This window comes from Salvelinus alpinus, chromosome 23, assembly GCF_045679555.1.
Source record: "Salvelinus alpinus chromosome 23, SLU_Salpinus.1, whole genome shotgun sequence".
NCBI lineage: Eukaryota > Metazoa > Chordata > Actinopteri > Salmoniformes > Salmonidae > Salvelinus > Salvelinus alpinus.
In genome coordinates this window covers 32,535,089-32,561,564 of record NC_092108.1, presented here as the reverse complement: position 1 = coordinate 32,561,564, position 26,476 = coordinate 32,535,089, and the positions used below count along the sequence as shown (strand labels likewise).

Sequence of the window (26,476 nt, the reverse complement as noted above, 5' to 3'; positions counted from 1 at the left end):
TCTAAAAAGTCTACATCCTCCTCCATCTAGTTCTGAATGGACCATCTCTTCTCAGACCTTTGAAGCCCCACCCCAAAATACAGAGAGTTGTCAGATGAGCAGAAGTAACAGCAGACTTCTTGTTGCTGCTTGATTCCACTGTCAAATCCTCAAAATGCAAGGCTGCACTGAAATATTATTACCTTAGTCTCCCTCTACTGGATATTGGATAAAACTGTGTTATTTATCTCCATATATTTTCTTGATTTTAGGTCAACAGAGTTGGCAGAAGGACCTGACCTGTCTACTGTGATGTCATAGGGGAAACATTGCTTGTAGGGCAAATCTGTAAGATAATTAATATATTCAACATCAGGCAAATCATTAATTCACAGTTGTTTTTGTTTTCCTATTTATATCTAGAATTTACAGTATAAATCTGCAACATATTCAGATAACCGAATGAGTTTCTGTCACTTTATTATTGTTTATTGAAAATAATTCACTGTTAATTTCCAGCCTACATGTATATGTTTTGTCTACTGAAGGTAACCTAATAATGAACATGTTTCTCTTAGGGGATGTCAGTGTTTTCTGTTCACATTTTTGTACAGTGTGTCTGGGTTTCGTTTCACTGTGGGCTCCAGGGCACAGTAGTACAGAGTAGAGTCTAACACTTTAGCAGAGGAGATCTCCAGATCCACACGAGTTCTCATCTTTCAGTCTAACAGACAGTCAAGGTTCTTCAGGTTTAGCGTTCACTACAGAGGGGTTTGAGGACACTCCAGTGAGGAGGAGCAAGATGGGAGGTGATCCAGTGTACTGTTGATACCATTGGAGAGGACAAGCAGAGGAGTAGTTACAGGACAGATTTATGACATAACCCTCCAACGCAAACACCTTATCTGATGTTGGAGTATCCCATGAATGCCACCTGAAAACATTTATGAAAACAGGAACTATTTTCAGAAAATTATTTTAAAATTCAATTAATTATTCAGTCAAGTGTATTAAAAATGGACAAAAGATCCTTCACAGTAATATGACTCCAGTCTTCAGTAACTACATTCACAGTGATTGGATATGAAGAATAGCATCAAAAACACCCACTAGTGCTAATATTAAAATGTATCCTAGTAACATGCTGGTAAGCATTATTTAACACAGTGAAAAGAGTGAACACAAGTATAGTTATGACAGAATGACTCCCCTGGTTTCTCACTGTCAGCTATAAAAGGCAAATCCTTTCCTTTACCTCAGTTAAATAACATCTCCACTTGACTTAAAAAACAGCACACAACACAAAGTACAGTACACACGCACCCATGTGAACACACACACACTGTTTAACAAGGGTCCTGTATACCCTGTTTTCACAGTGGGACCTCAGAGCACAGTAGTACACAGCGGAGTCAGCAGGTTGCAACCTCTGAATCGTCAAGGGGACTGATTGTGTCTTGGCATTAAGACTTGCATTTTTATTTATTTTTAACCAGGAAGGGCTCATTGAGATTTAAAATCTCTTTTTCAAGAGTGTCCTGGCCAAGATAGGCAGCACCAAGTCATTACAAAAATTACGGACAGACAACATGAAAAACTACAAAGAATCTAGTAAAAACCATTGAATTCACAAGAGTATAACAATATCAAAAACAGCAAATTAAAAACATTGACAGGTCAGGGAATCAGCCTCAAAATCCTTCATCAGTGATTTAAAAACACCAATCGGGACAAGTTCTTCCAGTTTAAAATTATTTTGTAAAGTGTTCCAAGACGATGGCGCAGAGTACATAAAAGACCTTTTACCAAATTCAGTTCGGACATTTGGAACAGTTAGCAGGATAAAGTCTAGCGAACGAAGAGAGTACCCACCACATTTCTGAACAATAAAAATGCCCAAATAAAAAGGTAGTAAACCCAAAATGGCTTTGTAAATAAAAGTATACCAGTGACTGAGCCTACGAGTGACTAGAGAAGGCCAGCCAACCGTGGTATACAAAGTGCAGTGGTGCGTAAGGGTTTTGCAGTTTAAAATAAATCTCAAAGTGCCATGGTAAAGAGTGTCAATTGATCTCAAACACTGAGCGGAAGCATTCATATATAACATATCCCCATAGTCTAGTAAAGGCATAAATGTAGCTGATACTAGCCTCCTTCTGGCTTCTGGATTTTGGTAGTATAGGGCAAATGTTTTATTTTATCAATTAATCTTACTATATACGTTTTATACCTAAAGGTGTTCTAAAATTCCAAATCAAGTAGCTGAATGATCCATTCAGTATGTCCTGAGAAGAGATCGTTATTCCGAAGGGAGCAATAGTGATGAGTTCAAGAAGAGGTTTGATTCCAGGCTGAATTTCACATCTAGCTCTGTCCCCTTGACGATCCAGAGGTTGCAGCTGTCTGACTCTGCTGTGTACTACTCTGCTCTGAGGCCCACGGTGACAACAGGATGTACACCACCCAGACATAAACTAGTGTATCCTTGGCCCCAGTGTAGAAATAATGCAAGCCTTACATCTGTGGTGGGTGTGACATTAGCAGGGCTGTACACCTCACACAGTGACACACAGAAGAGCATTTCAGAGGAGAGTGAATGCATCCAAACATCAGTCTGAAGATGGAGAAATCAACCAGTGTATTGATCATTCTGATTATGACTACAGGTAAACAATACCTAAACATTTGAACTCATTGCATCCTTTAATCACATTATTAAAATATGGTATTGGTAGTAAAACATTGTTTGATGAAGTAAAGTCATTTAATTGAGAAAACCTAAGTTGATTTCTAAAAAGTCTTAAAAAAAAGAATGTGTTATCAATCAGCTTTATTATCTTTTTTTCCTATGCAGGAATGGTATCTGGAGACAGTGTGACTCCTGACAAGGAGGAGTACACCCCCATTGAGGGATCATCAGTATCTCTGAGATGTACATATGAAACAAGCAGCAATGATATTCTACTTTACTGGTACCGGCATTATCCTAACCAGGCTCCTCAGTTTCTACTGTATAAAGGTGCCAAATCATGGAGCTCTGATGAACACATCCCTGATGAGAGATATAAATCCACAACGTCCCAGACATCAACTGAACTGGTCATAACACATCTAACCCTGGCAGACACAGCTCTCTACTACTGTGCTCTCAGAGATTATACCCAGTGATACAATGTGTATAAGACCCTGTACAAAAACCTGCAGACCAAAACTGCTTTGTTGCTGTGCGGATCATAATTAAGCATCAAACCACAATTTGATATCATAATGGCAGAAGTTGAGATCAGAGAACTGTGGTCACACCTGCACTCTGTGCAATCACCAGGTGGTCTAGTGTTTCTCTGTCTTCATATTCAATGCACTGTGAGAAATATGAATTCTTCACCTTTCAATCAGTAGTCTTCAATTTCTCTTACAGTAGGCAGTTTTTTTTATATTGGCTGGATAATTACTTGGGAATATGACAAAGTGCAACAATATTATTGTTTGTTGTTACTCCTCACAATTCTGACTGGCTTGGTGGTGTAGTATGAAAGTCAAGCTGAAGGGGGCAACCTAACAAAGCTCACACACCCCTGAATCAGAGGATACCATACAGACAGACACCTCCCCATGGTCTACTACTGCATGTAATACAGAACAACATGAAGCATCAACAGTAGGACAGAGGGTGTCAAAGCTCTGTCATAGATAGATCAACATTGTTCTGCTCCTTACCTTGTCCACTTCAAACTGACTAGTCATGAGAAATTGGCTGATCCTGTATGTTCTGGCTGCATGCTGCTTTGGTATAACATCACTCTGTCCATCTGTCTCTTTCTGTGCATTTGTTAATTTAATTTATATACATTATTATTATATATTGTGAATATATATTTATCTTTCTTTTCAGGGTGCAGAGCAGGAGAGCACGTAACACAGCCAACAGAAGATGTAATGGTTGTAGAAGGACAACCAACAACACTTAGTTGTCTATTTAATACAACTTCTCAATCACCATATCTCTTCTGGTACAAACAACAAACAAATACCAACCCCATGTTTATGCTGAGAAGGGATACGTTTTCACCTGGGGAAACTGCTACTGAGTTCAAGGACAGATTTGATGCCAGACTGAATTTCACATCTAGCTCTGTCCCCTTGACGATCCAGAGGTTGCAGCTGTCTGACTCTGCTGTGTTCTACTGTGCTCTGAGGCCCACTGTGACAACAGGATATACAACCCCCTTACAAAAACTATAGGTTTCTCATGTGCCCATAGAAACATAGAGTACCACTGAAAAATTGGGACCAAAGCGCAATATGTATTTCAGTTTACTTTAAGTACAGTAGTAGACCTGAATTATAGTACAATATGAGTACGTTTTCACCTAAAACAAATTACGTTTATCATACTTCATGGAACATTTATGTAATTGACAATTGCTTTAAGCTACTTTCGTTTTATGTGAGCTAGACGTAAGCTTTTCACTTTGGCTAATGTACTGCAAAGAGTGCTTATATCTAATATTGACGAGGTAATATTGACCCATACATTTCTTCCACATACAATCTTTCCTCTCTCTGAACATGCTCCTCCTTCATGTCTGTCAGTTGATGGTGATTTACAGGCTGAGATGGACATGGAAGAGTGAGAGAGGATCTCTACCTTTTACTGTAACTCACAGTCACTCTCAGTGTGTTCTGTATAACCATGGTACTCTGTCTGATCATCTGGCTGGTTCTTGTTGTATTCTGCTTTGGTATGATGGAACCTTTTCTCTCATTTGTTTATATAATCGTCATCTATCTATTTTAATTTTTTTTATCTTTCATTATCACTCACTTTATCTTTTTTTGTTTTCCAGAGTGCACAGGAGACCATGTTCAACAGCAACCAGGAGGGGTGATTGTTACAGAAGGAGGACTGGTAACACTGAGTTGTCAATATAACACCAGTGCTAATAATGCATATCTATATTGGTTCAAACAAGAAGCAAATGACTTCCCTAAACATATGCTGAGACGTTATTCTTTTGGATCTGGAGACAATGCTGCAGGGTTCAAGGAGAGATTCAACAGTACAGTACGAATTTGTGTCACTACCAAAGTCTAATGGTTTTAAATGACTGTTTTGTATTGTCTGGAAACTCACTTGTAGAATTCGCTTGCAGTAGGTCTCTTAAAAAAGAGAGGCCGTGCAAGGTTATTAAACAGAGGTGCCTAGTTATTCTTCTGTTGTTGATATCAGGTAACGTGCAACCCAACCCTGGCCCTGATATGCAATGTCTCCAAACCCCCTCTGATTTTAAATCAAGATCTGGTTTTGGTATTTTTCATTTAAATGTATGCAGCCTGTTGTCAAAAATTGATGGGGTTAGGATTTGGGCTAAATCAACTGATGCTGATGTAATTGTGTTTTCTGAAACCTGGCTCAGCAAGTCTATTTTTGATAAGGATATTTGTATAAGTGGTTACAATGTTTATCGCACTGATCGGGTTAAGAAAGGTGGGGGTGTGGCTATATATGTAAAATCTAAATTCCATGTAAGTGTGGCAAAGTCTGAAACTATTTGTAAACAGTTGGAATTTCTTGCTTTGAATATTGAGGTTTCAAAGGGTCTCTCTATAACTGTGACTGGCTGTTATAGACCCCCCTCTGCTCTCGGTGATGCATTTTCTTCTTTGACGCACCTTATGTATAAACTTCTTTACAGTGAAATGATCTTGATTGGTGATCTCAACTGGTGTTGGTTAAAGCCGGTGTCTGATGATTTAAAAATGTTTTGTAATTCTATGAATCTTACCCAGTTGATTAACTCACCCACTCGCCCAAATCTTAAATGCCCAGATAAATCTACCCTGATTGATTTGATATTGACAAATGTTCCACATAAATATTCTGCGGTTGGTGTTTTTTGTAATGATTTAACTGACCATTGTGCTGTTGTTGCTGTTAGAAATACTAAGGTTCCAAAGACAAATCCACGTTTTATTCGTAAGAGAAATTTGAAGTGTTTTAATGAGCAGGCTATCCTTCATGATTTGTTTTATTTTGACTGGAGCAAGATTGAGCTTATTCCTGATGTGGAAACTGCCTGGATATTCTTTCATGATGGTTTTTTCCAAATAGTAAACAAACATGCCCCATTCCGCAGGTTCAGGGTTAAAGGGCGGGATAATCCATGGTTTTCTTCTGAGCTGTCTTGTATTATTCACGACCGTAATCTAGCCTGGGCTAAAGCAAGGAAATCTTGTTCTGATGCTGATTGGCTTATTTTTAGGCAGTTAAGAAACAAGTGTTATTTTCTTCTCAGGAAGGCCAAGTCTGAATATTTTATGTCTGTTAACACTGATAACCTGAATGACCCTAGAAAGTTTTGGAATGCTATTAAGTCTATGTCTGGTAACAGTAATGTTAATGAATTACCGTCATGTGTTTTGAAGGACTCTGTTGCTATATATGACAAAACTGAAATGCTGAATTGTTTCAATGAGCACTTTGTACCATCTGGTAGGCTGTTTGATTCAGTGTCCTCTGTCTCTGTACAACCCTGTGTGGATGAACCAGTGTCCTCTGTCTCTGTACAACCCTGTGTGGATGAACCAGTGAGAGCTTTTTGCCATTCTCAGTGCAGGTGGTACATAAAGCCCTGAAATCCTTAGATCAAAGAAAGCCTGCAGGTCCTGATCTTTTGGATCCCTGCTTTTTAAATCTGGCAGCTGATTTCATAGCTGAACCACTTACATATCTGTTCAATCTAACCCTGGAATGTAATGAAATTCCAAATATCTGGAAATCAGCATTTGTCCTACCACTTTTAAAAGGGGGAGATCCAACTCTTTTAAATAATTATAGGCCAATCTCAAAGCTGTCACCCCTGGTGAAAATACTTGAAACCCTTGTGAGTGAACAGCTGAAAGAGTTTTTATTTACTAACTCTATTTTATCTATGTACCAATCGGGCTTCGGGAAGAAGCATAGCACAATTACAGCAGCCATGAAGGTTTTAAATGATATCACTGAAGCCCTTGACAAAAAACAGCACTGTGTCTCACTTTTTATTGATCTCTCGAAGGCTTTTGATACAGTTGATCATGCTATACTAAGGCAGAGATTGTTGAGTGTAGGTCTTTCGGAGCATGCAGTTGCATGGTTTGCTAACTATCTGTCTGATAGAACTCAGTGCACTCAATTTGATGGGCTTATGTCTGTTAAATTGTCTGTCCTAAATGGTGTGCCCCAAGGCTCTGTACTTGGTCCTCTCTTATTCACTATTTATATAAATGATTTAGACAAAAATGTCCAAAATGCACAACTTCATTTTTATGCTGATGATACTGTTATTTACAGTTGTGCCTCATCTCTTACAAAAGCTTTCCAGAACTTGCAAACTTCTTTTTATACTGTTCAACATACCTTGTGTAAATTGAAGCTTATCCTCAATACTGACAAAACTAAACTAATGGTGTTTTCTAATGCAAGAAATAGACCTCTGAACCTTTCACCTATTACTACCTGTCAGGGCAAGGAGATTGAGGTTGTAACCTCATATAAATATCTTGGAATTCTAATTGATGACGGCCTCTCTTTTAAATTGCATATTCAACAACTTACAAAAAAAATTGCAGCTGAAATTGGGTTTTTATTTTAGGAATAAGGCCTGTTTTTCTTTTGAAGCCAGAAGGAGGCTAGTATCAGCTACATTTATGCCTTTACTAGACTATGGGGATATGTTATATATGAATGCTTCCGCTCAGTGTTTGAGATCAATTGACACTCTTTACCATGGCACTTTGAGATTTATTTTAAACTGCAAAACCCTTACGCACCACTGCACTTTGTATACCACGGTTGGCTGGCCTTCTCTAGTCACTCGTAGGCTCAGTCACTGGTATACTTTTATTTACAAAGCCATTTTGGGTTTACTACCTTTTTATTTGGGCATTTTTATTGTTCAGAAATGTGGTGGGTACTCTCTTCGTTCGCTAGACTTTATCCTGCTAACTGTTCCAAATGTCCGAACTGAATTTGGTAAAAGGTCTTTTATGTACTCTGCGCCATCGTCTTGGAACACTTTACAAAATAATTTTAAACTGGAAGAACTTGTCCCGATTGGTGTTTTTAAATCACTGATGAAGGATTTTGAGGCTGATTCCCTGACCTGTCAATGTTTTTAATTTGCTGTTTTTGATATTGTTATACTCTTGTGAATTCAATGGTTTTTACTAGATTCTTTGTAGTTTTTCATGTTGTCTGTCCGTAATTTTTGTAATGACTTGGTGCTGCCTATCTTGGCCAGGACACTCTTGAAAAAGAGATTTTAAATCTCAATGAGCCCTTCCTGGTTAAAAATAAATAAAAATGCAAGTCTTAATGCCAAGACACAATCAGTCCCCTTGACGATTCAGAGGTTGCAACCTGCTGACTCCGCTGTGTACTACTGTGCTCTGAGGTCCCACTGTGAAAACAGGGTATACAGGACCCTTGTTAAACAGTGTGTGTGTGTTCACATGGGTGCGTGTGTACTGTACTTTGTGTTGTGTGCTGTTTTTTAAGTCAAGTGGAGATGTTATTTAACTGAGGTAAAGGAAAGGATTTGCCTTTTATAGCTGACAGTGAGAAACCAGGGGAGTCATTCTGTCATAACTATACTTGTGTTCACTCTTTTCACTGTGTTAAATAATGCTTACCAGCATGTTACTAGGATACATTTTAATATTAGCACTAGTGGGTGTTTTTGATGCTATTCTTCATATCCAATCACTGTGAATGTAGTTACTGAAGACTGGAGTCATATTACTGTGAAGGATCTTTTGTCCATTTTTAATACACTTGACTGAATAATTAATTGAATTTTAAAATAATTTTCTGAAAATAGTTCCTGTTTTCATAAATGTTTTCAGGTGGCATTCATGGGATACTCCAACATCAGATAAGGTGTTTGCGTTGGAGGGTTATGTCATAAATCTGTCCTGTAACTACTCCTCTGCTTGTCCTCTCCAATGGTATCAACAGTACACTGGATCACCTCCCATCTTGCTCCTCCTCACTGGAGTGTCCTCAAACCCCTCTGTAGTGAACGCTAAACCTGAAGAACCTTGACTGTCTGTTAGACTGAAAGATGAGAACTCGTGTGGATCTGGAGATCTCCTCTGCTAAAGTGTTAGACTCTACTCTGTACTACTGTGCCCTGGAGCCCACAGTGAAACGAAACCCAGACACACTGTACAAAAATGTGAACAGAAAACACTGACATCCCCTAAGAGAAACATGTTCATTATTAGGTTACCTTCAGTAGACAAAACATATACATGTAGGCTGGAAATTAACAGTGAATTATTTTCAATAAACAATAATAAAGTGACAGAAACTCATTCGGTTATCTGAATATGTTGCAGATTTATACTGTAAATTCTAGATATAAATAGGAAAACAAAAACAACTGTGAATTAATGATTTGCCTGATGTTGAATATATTAATTATCTTACAGATTTGCCCTACAAGCAATGTTTCCCCTATGACATCACAGTAGACAGGTCAGGTCCTTCTGCCAACTCTGTTGACCTAAAATCAAGAAAATATATGGAGATAAATAACACCGTTTTATCCAATATCCAGTAGAGGGAGACTAAGGTAATAATATTTCAGTGCAGCCTTGCATTTTGAGGATTTGACAGTGGAATCAAGCAGCAACAAGAAGTCTGCTGTTACTTCTGCTCATCTGACAACTCTCTGTATTTTGGGGTGGGGCTTCAAAGGTCTGAGAAGAGATGGTCCATTCAGAACTAGATGGAGGAGGATGTTACTTTAGTATACACAAATCTTGCTGTGCTGTATTATCATTTTAACTTCCAGTTTCAGCCACAATGTCAATCCCCACATTTATTTTGCTTTTAGTACTTGCATGTAAGTCATCTACTCTAATTAGTCATTTTTTAATGGTGTTATTTTGAATCAAAAGTGTTAATGAATTGAAAATAGATCTATAACAGAGTAAAAATATAAGAATAACATATTTTGCATTTCTTGCAGGTGACAGTAATGGTCAGACCATTAAGCCAATCAGAGAGGAGGTGTATGCTCTAGCAGGTAGCAATATTACACTTTTATGCACCTACTCATCTGCAGTCTCTCTTCAATGGTATCTCCAGGACCCTGGATCACCTCCTCAGTATATCCTGCTTATCCTGCATGGTGTTGGGTCTCCATCACGGGCTCCAGGTCTGGATCCTCGACTGTCAGTCAAACTGAATGATGAGAAGAACTGTGTGGATCTGAGGAACTGCTGAAATGAGAGACTCTGCAGTGTACTATTGTGCTGTTGAGCCCACAGTGACAGGGAACCCAGAAACTCTGTACTAAAACCTTTCCTTGTACTTTCAAGTGTACACATTAAATGTCATTGTTTTAATATAGTCAGTAGGAGGAGCTAAAACAAAAAATTATATTATGAATCCTTGTGATAAGACATGATTCTATCTACATTAATAAAATCCATCTAAGCAGGAGGAGCAGCAACAACCATAGCAACAGCAACAACAGTTGAACACTCTTGGAAAGAACAGGAATCAGTCTGATTTGCTGCCTTTACTGTCAGTTTGTCTCTCTTACAAAGACCATTATGTTACTATTTTCTAATTTAGTGTTCACAACAATTACAGGTAAGAGACAGCGTTTGTTGTATAAAGATGTTGTATAAATATTGTCTATTTTATGTATATTTAATAGTACTAATAATGCACTATCCAAGGAAATATTATCAATCTTCCATGTGGATTCACGGTATTATGTTTAAATTCTGAAGAGGTAATTACACCCTATACTGATGCAGTGCTGGCTTTGGACACGGACAGAGTTACACTCTCTTGTAACTACACTGCTGGTGACACTCTTCAATGGTATCGACAATATCCCAAATCACCACCACAGTTACTGGTTATGGAGTTAATGTCTGCAAAACACCAGTTTACTCTAGAACATGATAAAAAGGCCAAACGTGTGGATCTGGAGATATCCTCTGCTGAAGTGACAGACTAAGCGTAAGCGTCCCACATATCCCAGAGAGGTTAAGCTATTTTTGTCAGATGTTACTATGGAATACTGATGTATAATTACAAGCATTTCATAAGTGTCAAAGGCTTTTATTGACAATTACATTGTAATGCCCGGGGTGTAGTGGATGAAAGGAGTCAAACGCAGGAGACAGAGAGTTCAGAGTAGCGTTCCAAATTTAATTCCCCACACGGGTGAAAACACGACGCTACTCTAAAACAAATGCTTCACCACAAACAAAGTGAGAAACACGAAAATCACAAACCAACGTACACGTACCCTGACACACAAGAATGTACAGACTGTACACACAACAATCCCGCACACCCAGCAGGCCGGGCTGCTGGGTAATAAAGCCCCACAAATCACCCTAACCACAAACAGGTGTCACTACTCAACAAAAAGGGAGGGGGAGGAAAAGTCAGTAGCAGCTAGTAGGCCGGTGACGACGACCGCCGAGCGCCACCCGAACAGGAAGGGGAGTCACCTTCGGTGGGAGTCGTTACATACATGAAGTTGATGCAAAGAGTCAATATTTGCAGTGTTGACCCTTCTTTTTCAAGACCTCTGCAATCCTCTCTGGCATGCTGTCAATTAACTTCTGAGCCACATCCTGACTGATGGCAGCCCATTCTTGCATAATCAATGCTTGGAGTTTGTCAGAATTTGTGGGTTTTTGTTTGTCCACCCGCCTCTTGAGGATTGACCACAAGTTCTCAATGGGATAAAGGTCTGGGGAGTTTCCTGGCCTTGGACCCAATATATCGATGTTTTGTTCCCCGAGCCACTTAGTTATCACTTTTGCCTTATGGCAAGGTGCTCCATCATGCTGGAAAAGGCATTGTTCATCACCAAACTGTTCCTGGATGGTTGGGAGAAGTTGCTCTCGGAGGATGTGTTGGTACCATTCTTTATTCATGGCTGTGTTCTTAGGCAAAATTGTGAGTGAGCCCACTCCCTTGGCTGAGAAGCAACCCCACACATGAATGGTCTCAGGATGCTTTACTGTTGGCGTGACACAGAACTGATGGTAGCGCTCACCTTGTCTTCTCCGGATAATCTTTTTTCCGGATGCCCCAAACAATCGGAAAGGGGACTCATCAGAGAAAATAACTTTACCCCAGTCCTCAGCAGTCCAATCCCTGTACCTTTTGCAGAATATCAGTCCATCCCTGATGTTTTTCCTGGAGAGAAGTGGCTTCTTTGCTGCCCTTCTTGACACCAGGTCATACTCCAAAAGTCTTCGCCTCACTGTGCATGCAGGTGCTTTCACACCTACTCTTCCATACCCACGACTGTCTATTAAACTGAAGAAGGATAGAACCTGTGTGGATCTGGAGATCTCTTCTGCTGATGTAAAAAACTCTGCTCTGTACTATTGCTCCTTGCAGTCCACAGTGACAGGAAACCCGGAAACATTGTACAAAAACCTGAAAGTTCATGATAAACTCCTGTTGTGCATGTTTTAGGGCAGTGGTGTGGCTTACTAAGTAACAAAGTGGTTTCTTGCGTAAGTAACAAAAAAAAGCTACACAATTATTTTACTTTGTATACCGACAGGTTAGTAAATTACTGTGTTCCTGTCATACTCTTAAGGATCTGCCCCTTTTTTTCACATTTTTGCCTAAAACGACACACCCAAAACTAACTGCATGTAGCTCTGGCCCTGAAGCAAGGATATGCATATTCTTGGTACCATTTTAAAGGAAACACTATGAAGTTTGTGGAAATGTGAAAGGAATGTAGGAGAATATAACACAATAGATCTGGTAAAAGATAACACAAAGAAAAAACCAAACGTTCTTTTGTATTTCTTCGTATCATCATCTTTGAAATGCATGAGAAAGGCCATAATGTATTTTCCCAGCCCAGGTGCAATTTAGATTTTGGCCACTAGATGGCAGCAGTGTAAGTGCAAAATTGTTAGATTGATCCAATAAACTATTGCATTTCTGTTCCAAATTTTGTATAAGTCTGCCCAAATGTGCCTAATTTGTTTATTAATAACTTTTCATGTACAAAGTTGTGCAGTCTCCTCAAACAATAGCATGGTAATCTTTCACTGTAATAGCTACTGTAAATTGGACAGTGCAGTTAGATGAATAAGAATTAAGTTTTCTGCCAATATCAGATATGTCCTGGGAAATGTTCTTGTTACTTACAACCTCATGCTAATCTCATTAGCCTACGTTAAATCAACCGTCCCGTGGAAGGGACACCGATCCCAAAGGTACATTTTTTTTAGGCTAATGTATTTTTATCAGTATTATTGGATTTTAGAATAAATACCAAGATCTTTCCTCATTTCAAATACATCATTTCAAATAGACCATCCAGACAAACCAACATGAAGTGTATGGAGAGGAGGGTAGTAATGTTCAACTTTCCTGCAACTACTCCTCAGCATATAAACAGTATCCAGGATCAGTTCCCCAATTCCTCCTCTTCGTCCTCCATGCCTCTAGGACTGTAGTGAGAGCTAAACCTCCATACTCTCACCTCCCTGTTAAACTGAACAGAGAAGATCTGTACAGATCTGGAGATCTCCTCTGTTGAAGTGAGAGACTGCTCTGCATTACTGTGCTGTGATGTCCAGTGACACTTAACTCACTGACTCAGCAGAATACAGACCTGTCACCTGTCAGTTAGTTAGAGATATACATACATCTGATGTATTTTGTTTGACCACAGCTCCATCCAGTGATGTATTCAGTGCATAAATAATTTGTAAACTGCTATTAAATGTATATGTAAAATAACTTTGATTCTACATAGTCAGTAGGAGGAGCTAGACTATAAAACTCAGGATTAGATTATGAATCCTCAAGATAACACATGATACTACCATGTAAGAGAGAATAAAGTAGACGGCACGAGTCAAACGTTTGATTTATGACCCTATGTTCCGGATGACGCGTGCATGCCCAAATATGGGCATCCGGTCAGGACATCCATGCATATATAGCATCTATTCCTTTGAAGTTGTGGCCGTGAGCGCGACGGTCGTTCCCTTTCCTTTCTATCAACAACGGAATTGTCCGGTTGGAATTTTATTGAAGATTTATGATAAAAACTTCCTAAAGATTGATTATATACATCGTTTGACATGTTTCTACTAACTTTAATGTTTGAATAACTTGTGTTTTATGTTATGTTGTACACTTCTTTTTATAATTTTATTTCATTTGAGACTTCTTGTTATTGTTGTATTTTATGTTTGACATTCATTAGAACACTTTTTTTTTTCTACTAATTTTTTGAAAAATGTAATTAATGAAATTACAAAGGTAAATGAAATCAAATACAAAAACCAGTACAATTGCACTGTTTTCATTTCAAACTTTTTTCTTCATAATGCAGTGTAACATGAATGGAATAGCATTGTTAAAAATGAATGAATGCATCAATACTAACATTCAACAAAGATGGCATGGCACACACGTTAACACATTGTCGTCCCTGTCTTTGCCAGTAGGTGGAGCTACAACATTTTCTCAAATCAGCAAGACTGATCGATTATCGCAGAGAGAGATATTCAACTCTGCCTATGTTGTGTCAGAGTATTTTTGATACTTTGTCAATTAGCTATGTTGCTGCTTTCATCATTTCTTCACCTCCTAGTCTTTGTTGGTGAGTGCTGTATTCAATTTGACAGTTTTCATTTAAAGCCCAGAATGTATTTCAACGTTGTCAAAAATAGAGTATCACTAAATTGTTTTATGATAATAGAAGGAGAAAGGCATTATCAACAGACCAAAAAGTCAAAAACAGCAGCATGTTTTTCCTTTCTTGACAAGTAGCAGTTTTGAAGATGACAAACCAACTAGGCCTATGGTGGGTGGTGTGGAGGGTGATACCATCACACCCTCCTGCAGCTACACTGGCTCTGTAAACAATCTACAGTGGTATCGTTAGTATCCCAGGTCTTAACCAGTGTTCCTGATTCTCAGCACGAAGTCTGGATATGTCCAGAAAAATGTCCTTCATCGTCTTCCAGCTCAGGTTCATACAGACCATGTGGATCTGAAGATCTCCTCTACTGAAGTGACAGACTCTGCTCTGTACTACTGTGCCATAGAGCCCACAGTGACAGGAAACACTTCCTCATACATAAAGCTGACAGTCTGACACAAATTTGCAGATGGTGTATATAGTACAGAATAGTATAGTATTGTGGATCTATCGAGAAAAAAAAGAAAAAGAAACTGCACAACAACACAGGGTAGAGTGTTCTTCAGACAATGTCACAAGCTTCTCAGAGTTTGACGATACACAGAAAGAGGAGGAGACAAGGATTTCATCATCTCATCATTGCCTAGTTACATCAGAGTGGTATTACTCTTCTCCCACTGATCTCACAGTAACAGGCATGGAACCCTGGTTGAGGAATTTACTGATTCTATCTGCATTTTGTTATGGTATTATAATGTTATTTAGTTAATATTATTATTATCTTATTTGTTTATGTCCTTTTCTCCAATCCCTTTATTTTTTCAAACATATTTTTCAGTTTTATACTACTTTACATTTTTATGCATTTTAATTCCCTCTATCATGTTGCTTAACTCCTCTTTCCCCTAATACAAATATGTGTCCTTTTCCAGAATGCAGAGGAGAAGACTCAGTCATTCAGCCACCAGGAGATGTGATCGCTACTGAGGGAGAACAGGTCACACTGGACTATCAATTTGATGCAGTTAATACTAATAATCTCTACCTGTTCTGGTACAAGCATGAAGTAAATGGCTTCCCAAAGTTCATGCTGGGACTTTTTTCTTTTAGAAGTACAAATGCCACTGGATATAAGGAGAGATTTGGTGCGCATCTAGATAAAGACTCAAAATCTGTCCCCTTGACGATCCAGAGGTTGCAGCTGTCTGACTCTGCTGTGTACTACTGTGCTTTGAGCCCCACTGTGACAACAGGATATACAGCCCCCCTACAAAAACTAGTGTATCCTTGGCGCTAATGTAGAAAAAATACAAGTCTTACATCTTGTGTGGGTGTGATGTTAGCAGGGCTGTACACCTCACACAGTGACACACATATGAGCATTTCAGAGGAGAGTGAATGCATCCAAACATCAGTCTGAAGATGGAGAAATCAACCAGTGTATTGATCATTCTGATTATGACTACAGGTAAACAATACCTAAACATTTGAACTCATTGCATCCTTATAATCAGATTATTACATTATGGTATTGGTAGTAAAACATATTTTGATGAAGTAAGTCATTTAAATGTGAATAACTAAGTTGATTTCTAAAAAGTCTTAAAACATAAGCACGTGTTTCAATCAGTTGTATTATCTATTTATCCTCTGCATGAATGGTATCTGGAGACAGTGTGACTCCTGACAAGGTGGAGTACACCCCCATTGAGGGATCATCAGTGTCTCTGAGCTGTACATATGAAACAAGCAGCAGTAACATCTACCTTTACTGGTACCAACAATACCCTAACCAGGCACCTCAGTTTCTACTGTATAAAGGTGCCAGAGCAAATAGTGTTGACCATATCTCTAGTCATCGGTATGAATCTACATGTCCCAAACGTCAACTACACTCATGATAAAACAAGTAACTCTGGCAGACACAGCTCTCTACTAATGTACCCTGAAGGACGTCCAGCGATACAGAATCTCTGAGAAGATGTATAAAAACTAGTACACTGATGAATGACTTGTTTTAGATGAGCTTGTTGGTCACTTCTGTTGTCAGAGTAAGTAAAAACGCATAATATAAGAATATTATCAATATGTAAACCAAATCATTTTTCTTCCTGTTATTCACTTCAGAAGATCCTCTGAAAAATGAGTTGTGTTTAGAAGAGGAGCTAGTATGAGAATGAAAAGGAGACACTCAAAATGGCATGAAGGTCTTTCCTCCATGCATTGTAAGCTTGTCTCTCTAACATGAACCATGCTGTGCTGGTTCACCTTGTTCTTTTTAACATTTGTGGGTAAGTAAAATACTTTTAACAGTAATAATAATAATGTGTAAATACTTCCTCACAAGCTTTTTTTTTATCTCACGTTAGTTTTCTGCAGGTGATAGTTACGGGGATGGAATTTTCTCCATCAGTCTTGAGGAGGATGTGATACATGGTGGCAGTGTCAAGCTTTCCTGCAACTACACAGTATTTGGTGGAGGCAGTGTCTTATGGTATCACCAAAATCCCACATCTGCTCCCCAAATCCTCCTCCTCATCTCAGTGTATTCAGCATCTGCTGAGACAACAGTTACTGCAGAACCACCGTATCCTCGACTGTCAGTTAATGTTGACAACGTGGCTGAATGTGTGGATCTGGAGATCTCCTCTGCTGAAGTGACAGACTCTGCTAATGTACTACTGTTCTCTGAGCCTCACAGTGACAGGAAACCCAGACTTACTGTACAACTGTATAGAATCAGGGAATACAAATCCTTATTGTGAACCGTTTAAAATATGTGAATTCTCTGGCGTTTAACAGTAATAAGGATTACAACCGAATACAGTTTACATTACCAGAAATGTAATACTTAAATTAATAAAATGTAAATTGACAAGATTTATTGAACTAAATGTATTCTATAGAGGGCCTCACTCCAGCACTACACAAACCTCTATTTCTCTGAGCAGGTGGCTCCTCCTCCTGACAGTGGAGGTAGTTTCAGGGCAGACAGGTAGCAGCCATACATTACATATCACACCCTGCAGATCACAGTACACAGCATATCACATATCAGTTTGGTAAACCCTCTTTCCTAGCTGCATTCTGTCAAATACATCATGACGTTGCACATTTCAATCTTACTGTTTTCAGCACTTGTTGGTAAGTAAGGTTTTATGTGAAGTCATTCCCACACTGTCTGTCATTATTTAATTGGTAAATATTGGGCTGCTTATAATATAAAATAAGAGGTTTTCATGTTTAGTCTCATGCTTATTTTCTTCTCCTTCACAGGTGATACTTTAGAGGCTGATATTACTCCAACCAGTCCTGAGGAGTATTATTTAGAGGGTAGCAGAGTTAAGATCTCCTGTAACTATACAGTAAAAGCAGACAGTCTGCTGTGGTACAAACAGTACTCTGGATCAGGTCTCCAATTCCTTTACCTGGTCACAGCTACCAATAATCCATATGAATTGAGAGTTGATCCACAAGACTTTCGACTCATTGTTACACAGAACAAGGACAGAACCTGTGTGTATCTGGAGATCTCCTCTGCTGAAGTAACAGACTCTGCTCTGTACTACTGTGCTCTGAGGCCCACAGTGACAGGAAACACAGACACACTGTTCAAAAATCTACAGTCACCTGGGAGTGTATTTCTACTCTGTAGTTCCAAGTTTCATTTGACAGTAGTGCCATCAAGTGGAGTCAACATGCACCCATTGTGTCAAGAGGAGGAGCTTAGTGTTACACATAACACATAATGAGTGGAACTGATTCACCCAGAGAGGGAATGTTCCAAGAGAAGATCATTTTACAGAGAAGTCTCTGTCTAACACCCAGTGGCTATGATGCTGCTCTATCCAGTCTTGTTTTAGTGCACTTGTAGGTAAGAATTCACTCTCCATTAACTGAATGTGTACTAACAGAATGTACACTGTTCAGTATTCATTACAATATGCTATTATCAATATCAAGTGGCAATACACTTTGAAACACCAAGTGTGGATATACTGTACGCTGTCTACATTGACTCAGTAGTCTATATTTTTATTTTTTACAGGTACAAGTGTTGAAGACATAATTAGTCCAGACAGATGTAGTGGATGTTATGGAGGTTGGTAGTGTTAAACTCTCCTGTAGATACAAGAGCTCATTAAACAACAGTCTGTTATGGTACCTCCAGCACCCTGGATCCTCTCCACAGTTCCTCATAGTGGACTACTCTGGGATCATAACCAACACTGATAGTACAAAATGGACCCTCACACATGAAAAAGAGGACAACCTTGTGGATCTGGAGATCTCCTCTGCTGAAGTGACAGACTCTGCTCTGTACTACTGTTCCCTGAGGCCCACAGTGACAGGAAATCCAGAAACACAATACTGATCCTGACAATACAAACACAGACAACCTGAATCTGAGACCTCTAGAACCCATATAACCTGAATCGGAGACCCCTAGAACACCAAGAACCTGAGTCTGAATAGTTCCTATCTTCCATCCATTATGTTCCCTTCTTTTTAAAAGGAAAGTTATTTGCTTATTCAACTACGAGATACGAGATTTTATATTTGGAAATAAATTACATTTGTCATGAATATCAGAAAAATCTCATATGACTTAACATTCTAAACACTATCTCATATAAATGCCAATGATGCTATCTTTACAGTGATTTAGTAAACCAAACCTTCCTCACCACCACCACACTTCATTAAGAGCCACCATTGAGCGGGTTTTATGTCAAAGGGAGGAGCTACAAATTATCCTGTTCAAACTGTACATATGATAACAGGAGACATATTTTGTGAATTAGTTTGTCCAGCATATAGTAGAAGAATATTAATTGAATATGTGTACGTTTTCAAACATTTATTTTCAAATAAGTTAATCATACTCACCTCATACAACATTTATGTCAATACTTACCATATTATTTGAGCTAAACGTAAGCTTTTCTCTTTGTCTAATGTACTGCAGAGTGCTTATTTCTAATAGTCACGAGGTAATATTGACCCATACATTTCTTTACAATCTTACCTCTCTCTGAACAGGCTCCTCCTTCATGTCTGTCAGTTGATGGTGATATACAGGCTGAGATGGATATGGAAGAGAGAGAGAGGATCTCTACCTCTTACTGTAACTCACAGTCACTCTCAGTGTGTTCTGTAACCATGGTACTCTGTCTGATCATCTGGCTGGTTCTTGTTGTATTCTGCTTCGGTATGATGGAACCCTTTCTCTCATTGATCTCGTCTATAATACATTTTTACGACAATTTGATCATTTCTAATATCTTTCAAATTATCACTCTGTCTTTCTTTTTTCCCCAGAGTGCACAGGAGACCATGTCCAACAGCAACCAGGAGGTGTGATTGCTGCAGAAGGACGACTGGTAACACTGAGTTGTCAATATAACACCAGTGCTAATAATGCATATCTATTTTGGTACAAACAAGAAGCAAATGACTTCCCTAAATATATGCTGAGACGTTATTCTTTTGGATCTGGAGACAATGCTGCAGGGTTCAAGGAGAGATTTGATTCCCGTCTCGATGCGGACTCAAAATCAGTCCCCTTGACGATCCAGAGAGTGCAGCTGTCTGACTCTGCTGTGTACTACTGTGCCCTGCAGCCCACAGTGAGAGGAAACCTGTGCAGACTGTACAAAAACACACATACAATGAAAATGAACAATGAAAGATTTTCAATGAAAAATAAAAAACAAATGTTAAAAATGTTGAATGGGAGAGTGACAAAAACTCTATATATCTGATTGGGTTGCTTATTATTACTTTAGATTGTAGATTTAAATAGGAAATCAACAAATTGTGAATGAATGAAAGTCACAATGAATGTCATGAGTGTCACGGTCGTTGGAATAAATGGACCAAGGCGCAGCGTGCGTAGAGTTCCACATGTTTAATAAATGAAACTCACCAAAACAATACAGAACAAACGAAACATGACGTCAATGCAGTGCTCACAGGCACTACACAAAAACAAGATCCCACAACAAACAGGTGGGAAAAGGCTGCCTAAATATGATCCCCAATCAGAGACAACGATAGACAGCTGCCTCTGATTGGGAACCATACCAGGACAACACAGAAATAACAAAACTAGAATGCCCACCCTAGTCACACCCCGACCTAACCCAAAATAGAGAATAAAGGATCTCTAAGGTCAGGGCGTGACAGAATGCCTCATATTGAATAAATTAATATCTTGAAGATCTTGCATAAAGCAACTCTATTTCCCTAAAATCAAGAAAATACATGGAGATAAATGACACAGTTTCATCCAATATCCAAGAGAGGTTGACTAAGGTAATAATATTTCAGTGCAGCCCTGCATTTTGAGGATGTGACAGTGAATCAAGCAGAAACAAGACATCTGCTGTTACTTCTGCTCATCTGACAACTCTCTGTATTTTGGGGTGGGGCTTCAAAGGTTTGAGAAGAGATGGTCCATTCAAAACTAGAAGGAGGAGGATGTTTTTTTAGTTCACACAAATCTTGTTGTGCTGTGTGTTATCATTTTATCATCCAGTTCCAGACACAATGTTAATCCCCACATTTATTTTGCTTTTAGTACTTGCATGTAAGTAATGTATATTTGTTATATTTTTTGGCCGAATCAAAACTAAGTTTTGATGCATTGAAAATAGATCTATAACATAGTAATAATAGAATAATATTTTGCATCTTTTGCAGGTGACAGTAATGGTCAGACCATTGAGCCAATCAGAGACTATTGTGCACTAGCGACTCCTGTGTCGGGCAGGGCGCAGTGCACGCTGACCGGGTCGCCAGGTGTACAGTGTTTCCTCCGACACAATGGTGCGGCTGGCTTCCGGGTTGGTTGTGCGTTGTGTCAAGAAGCAGTGCGGATAGGTTGGGTTGTGTTTCGGAGGACGGATGGCTCTCGACCGTCGCCTCTCCCGAGTCCGTAGGGGAGTTGCAGCGATGAGACGAGACTTTAACTACTACCAATCGGATATCACGGAATTGAGGAGAAAACAATAAATAAAAATAATAATAATAATTGTTTAACTTGTGCCAAACGTTTCGGGTAGCCTTCCACAAGCTTCCCACAATAAATTGGGTGAATTTTGGCCCATTCCTCCTGACAGAGCTGTTGTAACTGAGTTAGGTTTGAAGGCCTCCTTGCTCGCACACTCTTTTTCAGTTCTACCAACAAATTTTCTATGAAATTGAGGTCAGGGCTTTGTGATGGCCACTCCAATACCTTGACTTTGTTGTCCTTAACCTCTCTAGGGGGTGTAGGACGGTAGCGTCCCACCTGGCCAGCATCCAGTGAAATTGCAGAACGCCAAATTCAGATTTCAAAAAAGCTATATGGCGAAAGCATACCATTCGATTATCTGAGAACAGCGCCCAGCAGACAAATCATTACAAACAGTTACCAGCCAAGTAGAGGAGTTACACAAGTCAGAAAGAGCGATAAAATTAATCACTTACCTTTGATGATCTTCATATGGTTGCACTCACAAGACTCCCATTTACTCAATAAATGTTAGTATTGTTCGATAAAGTCCCTCTTTATATTCAAAAACCTCTGTTTTGTTCGCGCGTTTTGTTCAGTAATCCACAGGCTCAAAGGCAGTCACAACAGGCAGACGGAAAATCCGAAAAGTATCAGTAAAGTTCGTAGAAACATGTCAAATGATGTTTAAAATCAATCCTCAGGTTGTTTTTAATCATAATAATCAATCATATTTCAATCAGACAAAAGCTTTGTCAATATAAAAGGAAAACAAGAAAGGCGCGCTCTCGGTCGCACGCATGAAAATCCTCTGGGACACTGCAGTGTCCACTCATTCAGAGTGGTCTTACTCCCTCATTTTTCAGAAAACAAGCCTGAAACAATTTCTAAAGACTGTTGACATCTAGTGGAAGCCATAGGAAGTGCAATTTGAGTCCTAAGTCAATGGAAGCTGTATAGGCAGTCTATGGAAAACTACAAACATGAAAAAATCCCACTTCCTGGATGGATTTTTCTCAGGTTTTCGCCTGCCATATCAGTTGTGTTATACTCACAGACATTATTTTAACAATTTTAGAAACTTTAGAGTGTTTTCTATCCAAACCAATTATATGCATATCCTAGCTTCTGGGCCTGAGTAACAGGCAGTTTACTTTGGGTACGTTTTTTATCCGGAGGTGAAAATAGTGCCCCCTACCCTAATGAAGTTAAGCCATTTTGCCACAACTTTGGTAGTGAACTTGGGGTCATTGTCCATTTGGAAGACCCATTTGTGACCAAGCTTTAACTTCCTGACTGATGACTTGAGATGTTGCTACAATATATCAAACATAATTTTCCTGCCTCATGATGCCATCTATTTTGTGAAGTGCACTAGTCCCTCCTGCAGCAAAGCACCCCCACAACATGATGCTGCTACCCCCGTGTTTCACGGTTGGGATGGTGTTCTTCGGTTTGCAAGCCTCCCCCTTTTTCCTCCAAACATCACAATGTCATTTTGGCCAAACAGTTCTATTTTTGTTTCATCAGACCAGAGTACAGAGTACAGAGTTCTCCAAAAAGTACAATCTTTGTCCCCATGTGCAGTTGCAAACCGTAGTCTGTCTTTTTTATGGCGGTTTTGGAGCAGTGGCTTCTTCCTTGCTGAGATGCCTTTCAGGTTATGTTGATATAGAACTCGTTTTACTGTGGATATAGATACTTTTGTACCGGTTTCCTCCAGCATCTTTACAAGGTCCTTTGCTGTTCTGGGATTGATTGCACTTTTCACACCAAAGTACGTTCATCTCTAAGAGACAGAACGCGTCTCCTTCCTGAGCGGTATGACGGCTGCGTGGTCCCATGGTGTTTATACTTGTGCACTATTGTTTGTACAGATGAACGTGGTACCTTCAGGAGTTTGGAAATAGCTCCAAAGGATGAACCAGATTTGTCAAGGTCTACAATTATTTTTCTGATGTCTTGGCTGATTAGTTTTGATTTTCACATGATGTCAAGCAAAGAGGAGTTTGAGTATGAGTTTGAAGGTAGGCCTTGAAAAACATCCACAGGTACACCTCCAATTGACTCAAATTATGTTTAAAGGCACAGTCAACTTAGTGTATGTATACTGACCCACTGGAATTGTAATTCAGTGAACTATAAGTGAAATAGTCTGTCTGTAAACAATTGTTAGAAAAATTACTGATGTCCTAACCGACTTGCCAAAACTGTAGTTTGTTAACAAGAAATGTGTGGAGTGGTCGAAAAAGAGTTTTAATGACTCCAACCTAAGTGTATGTAAACTTCGGACTTCAACTGTACATACAATGTGCATACATTATATGACATTATTGCTCTCAACATGTACCTGCTCAGTGGTTTGGTCTTCTGGTGGTAAATCCATGTACTGCACTCTTTAGAGGAACATACCTCTTTAGAGTTGGACTCCTTGGAGGAGCAGGTAGCCTAGTGGATGGATTGTTGGGCCAGTAACTGAAAGGTTGCTGGATCGAATCCCCGAGATCACAAATCAAAAATCAGTGTTCCCTGGTAGGCATGCTTTGTAAATAAGAATTTGTTCTTAACTGACTTGCCTAATCAAATATTATTATTTTTTTCACAAAAACAAACCTGAATCCAACTGACTGGTAATGGACCTGACAAACATAAAAAGGCTGTTTTGATCTGGGTCACCAGATAGGAATAGTAATTAAAGTAGAATAATGTCAGGATTGAAAGAGACAGAGTTACTCTCTCGTGACTACGGTATTACTCTTCTGGTAACACTCTTCTATGGTATCGACAATATCCCAATTCAGCACCATATTAACTGGTTATGGAGTATGTGGATAATACACCAGGGTTCACTCTAAATCATGACAAAAAAGATAAACGTGTATATCTGGAGATCTCCTCTGCTGAAGTTACTCTGTTCTGTTCTGTAGCTCAATTCTAACCCTAGCTTCTTGTCCATCTACTGAATTGACCATAACCCTGGAATTAAATCTAACTTCAGTTGGCATAAATAATAAAGCACATTAGCTCTAGCTCTGTCCGCTTGATGATCCAGAGGTTGCAGCTGTCTGACTCTGCTGTGTACTACTGTGCTCTGAGGTCCACTGTGACAACAGGATATTCAGTCGCAGTACAACAACACAGGGTAGAGTGTTGTTCAGACAATGTCACAAGCTTCAAAATGTTTGATGCTACACTGAAAGAGGAGGAAACAATGATGTCATAGTCTTATGACACATGTAGCATATATCAGTGTGTTTTACTCTTCTCCCACCCATCTCACTGTAGGCATGGAACCCTGGCTGAGGAATTTACTGATTCTTGCTGCATGTTGTTATGGTATGATAATATTAATTTCATAATTTGTTTACTGCTCCCATCCCTTTCTTTTTTCAAGCACATTTTTCAGTATAACATTACCAGTATTCATTTCATATGTTTTTATATCCTCTATCATGTGGGGTAACAACAGGCTCAATTATAGATGGTTGGTTCCTCAAACTACTTCTCTGATAGAGTTCAGTGTGTCAAATCGGAGAGCCTGTTGTCCGGACCTCTGGCAGTCTCTATGGGGGTGCCACAGGGTTCAATTCTCAGGCCGACTCTCTTCTCTGTATACATCAATGATATCGCTCTTTCTGATGGTGATTCTCTGATCCAACTCTATGCAGACGACACCATTCTGTATACCACTGGCCCTTCTTTGGACACTGTGTTAACTTCACTAGGGTAAATATTCTGTGGACTGACGAGACAGTTATGGCAAACGCTTGATTGCAGTTGTTGCTGCTGAGGGTGGCACAACCAGTTATTAGGTTTAGGGAGCAATTACTTTTTCACATAGGTCCATGAAGGTTCGGATAGATTTTTTCCGTTAATAAATAAAATCATCATTTAAAAACTGCATTTTGTGTTTACTTGGGTTATCTTTGTGTAATATTACAATTTGTTTGATGACCTGAAACATTTAAGTGTGACAAATGTGCAACAAAATAAGAAATCAGGAAGGTGGCAAATACTTTTTCACAGCACTGTATATTATTCGTAGCCGTCTATTTACCACCACAGACCAATGCTGTCACTAAGACCGAACTCAATCAACTCTATAAGACTATAAGCAAACAAGAAAATGCTCACTCAGAAGTGGCGCTCCTAGTGGCTGTGGACTTTAACGCAGGAAAACTTAAATCAGTTTTACCAAAGTTTTACCAGCATGTCACATGTGCAACCAGAGGGAAAAAAACTCTAGACCACCTTTACTCCACCCACAGAGATGCATACAAAGCGATCCCCCGCCCTCCATTTGGCAAATCTGACCATAATTCTATCCTCCTGATTCCTGCTTACAAGCTAAAACGAAAGCAGGAAGCACCAGGGACTCGCCTAATACGGAAGTGGTCAGATGACTCGGATGCTACGTTACAGGACTGTTTTGCTAGCACAGGATTCATCCATTGCCATTGAAGAGTATACCACCTCAGTCATCGGCTTCATCATACCCCAACCAGAAGCCATGGATTACAGGCAACATCCGCATCGAGCTAAAGGCTAGAGCTGCTGCTTTCAAGGAGGACACTAATCCGGAGGCCTATAATAAATCCCACTATGCCCTCAGACAAACCATCAAACAAGCAAAGCATTGAATCCTACTACACTGGCACTAACACTCATCGGATGTGGCAGGGTTTGAAAACTATTACGGATTACAAAGGGAAACGAGCTGCCCAGTGACGCGAGCCTACCAGACGAGCTAAATGCCTTTTATGCTCGCTACGAGGCAAGCAACACTGAAGCA

The 26,476-nt window shown here is 39.3% G+C and overlaps 1 pseudogene; it reads left to right on the top strand.

Moving 5' to 3' along the window:
• The first annotated feature begins 16,345 nt into the window (after positions 1–16,345).
• Positions 16,346–20,051, top strand: LOC139551256 (uncharacterized; annotated as a pseudogene).
• Positions 20,052–26,476: the final 6,425 nt, after the last annotated feature.